At 39.6% G+C, this 2616-nt stretch overlaps 1 pseudogene; it reads right to left on the bottom strand.

The window, feature by feature from the left end:
- Positions 1-814, bottom strand: LOC120215664 (annotated as a pseudogene).
- Between the last annotated feature and the right edge of the window lie 1802 nt (positions 815-2616).

Below are 2616 nucleotides of genomic sequence, written 5' to 3'. Positions count from 1 at the left end.
AATTTATACCGACTAAATATGGTCACCTATTAGCCTTTAAAGTTAACAACTGATCTGTAGGTCTTTCCAGGCTCCCATCCCGCCGGAATGACGGCTGCCACAATGGTATTGCCGGAGTCAAGTGACGTTAGCTTGATCGAGAACGGAGCCTGCAACCGGGAACCGGCGTCATGTTTCCAGACAGCACCCCAGGATTGTTGCATGGGTTGCCAGGTGTCAGAGTCAAGCGCCTGTTTCAGGTCAACGAAGCAAGGTCTCCGTCTCCATTTTCGTACTCAATTAGGGTGGCGAAATAGTTAGGGCTGGAACCCGAATCAACGTGGAATGCAATGGTTGTTCCTGGATAATTACATTCAACTCTGCATACCCATTTCGTCAACAAAAAACAGAATAATTATAGACATTAAAATGCACATATTTCGTCAAAAAGCTATTTGTACAGAGAAGGGCCACCAGCTGATACCAGTGAAGAAAATGGGGCTTGCGCCACACTAGCTCCATAGCCACAAGCTCCACCTAGTTACAACAAAAAAATTAACTTTCAAGAACTGAAAAAGGGTCACAATAATTCTACATGGTGGTCATTACCTTCACTCCATCGCCTGTGGGGCTGCCGTACCACGTTGCTCCGGAAGGGGACCAATCGTACTCAGATGCTGCTGCCAATGAAGTGTTAATAAGCTTAGGGTAGAATCCGTAGCATCTGTTGAATAAAACTGAAAATGTGGCAGCAAAAGTTAAAAGGGAGAACGTGTTTTGAAGAGTAGTGAAGGCCATGAAGACTAGCTTGATTTGATAAAGGAAAGTGACGAAAGTAGTAAGTTGAAGAGCAGATCAAGCTGAGCTTTTGGTTATGGATTTAGCAGATGAAGAACTGGGTATTTATAGAGGAAAGGCTAGTGCATGGTTTCTAATGCATTCCACTTTGTAGACGACACGTGGACATCTAAGAGGGGTTCCATTATTTTCTTCCGGAGAAAGAAAAAGAAAATCCCTGAGATTCGGAATACGTATAAACTATACTACTTGATTAGATTAGACTTTCTGTAACTTGGATTTTTTTTTTTTTTTTAAAAAAGACGAATTAGAGAAGAATTTGGTTTAACATCTAATGAATGAAAAAGATTTTATCCACAGCGGCTAGAAAATGAGGAACCCTTTATCTTTCTCAGATTAAAATGGACATAATTAATAATTAACAAAGATAACTATGACATATGATGTTGACAAGTTGTAAATTAATGTACAAGTGTTTCAATTTCATAAACGGTGCAACGCTCCTTTGTTTCGGGAATCTTTCCAATTTAAGTTTTTAGTCAAATAAATTCTCTTTAATAACTTGCAGCTTTAGCGAACGAAAGGAAATATTTCATAATAATTCAGAAAACAAATAACAAAATTAAGTCGGCAAAAGTTTACAATTTCATTGGGTATTGGTTAGAAGAAATATTTATACCAAAGACGTAATTCATGCATTAATTTTTAAAAACATTTAACTCATTTAAAATTATGTAGTGTTGAGCATATTCTGAAAGGTGCCAGCTCAACGTGGTTGTTATCCAGCTCAGCATAGTTAGTTAGCAGACTAACAACTTTAGCTAGTTTGTTATGGTGTGTATGCTATATAAATAACAAGAGCAATGTAATCATAAAATGAATGAAGACTTTTATTCTCTTGATACACTTATGTACTGCTTTCTCAACATGGTCTCTTTCGCCATTGATCATGGAGGAGGCGTCTTTCCGTTGCTTCTCTGATAGCTCCTGGTTTGGTTGCTTCTCGTGATTCCTTTCATTTTTTTTCGGTCATGGCAGCTGAGGATGTTGAGCACAGTTTGGTTGTTGGAGACTCCTCGAGAAGCAATCGTCTATTCACAAACAAGAAGATCAACATAGTTCTTGATGAAATGAACTTTCTGTTGTGGAAACAGCAAGTTCTCTTGATAGTAAAGAGTCATCGCTTGGAACGTTTACTCATTGGTGAACTAAAACCTCCACCGACGCAGATTCAGTCTTGTGATGGCAGTCTTGTGGCCAATGAAGATTATGAAATCTTTGTTGAACAGGACAGTGCTTTAGCTTCATGGTTGCTGTCCACAATTAGTGATCACATACTTCCTTAATTTGTTGGTGCAGAAACTGCTGCGGATGTATGGTCCACCGTTCTCAAGTTCTTTGCCAATCGGTCGACAACAACGGTAACGAGCCTTCATTGCAAGCTTCGAGCAATTAAGAAAGGTGATGTGAGTATGAGATCGTATCTTACTCAAATCAAAGAAGTATGCGATGTGTTGGCTGCGTGTGGAAGTACAGTCTCAGATCTTGAACATATAGCAACCATATTGAATGGCTTATCGTTTGATTATCAACCGTTTATGGCGGTTATCACTGCGAGTAAAGAAGCCTTCTCGCTTGATGGAGTAAAAGCTGTGTTGGTTGATGCTGAGGCGCAACTCAAGAGTTTTCAGATTCAAAATCAAGTGACAATGAGTGCAAATGTTGTTCACATGCATAACAGTAATCCAGATTCTGGATGCGCTAGTCAGTACAATCGGCCTTATAGTTCGAATGGAAGGACTGGAGCTAGCTATGCGGTAAAATTGGCCATTCGGTGGA

Source organism: Hibiscus syriacus, unplaced genomic scaffold (genome assembly GCF_006381635.1).
Source record: "Hibiscus syriacus cultivar Baekdansim isolate YM2019G1 unplaced genomic scaffold, ASM638163v2 tig00110151_pilon, whole genome shotgun sequence".
Taxonomy (NCBI): domain Eukaryota; kingdom Viridiplantae; phylum Streptophyta; class Magnoliopsida; order Malvales; family Malvaceae; genus Hibiscus; species Hibiscus syriacus.
The sequence above is the reverse complement of the archived record's forward strand: the minus strand, read 5'-3'. Positions and strand labels throughout refer to the sequence as shown.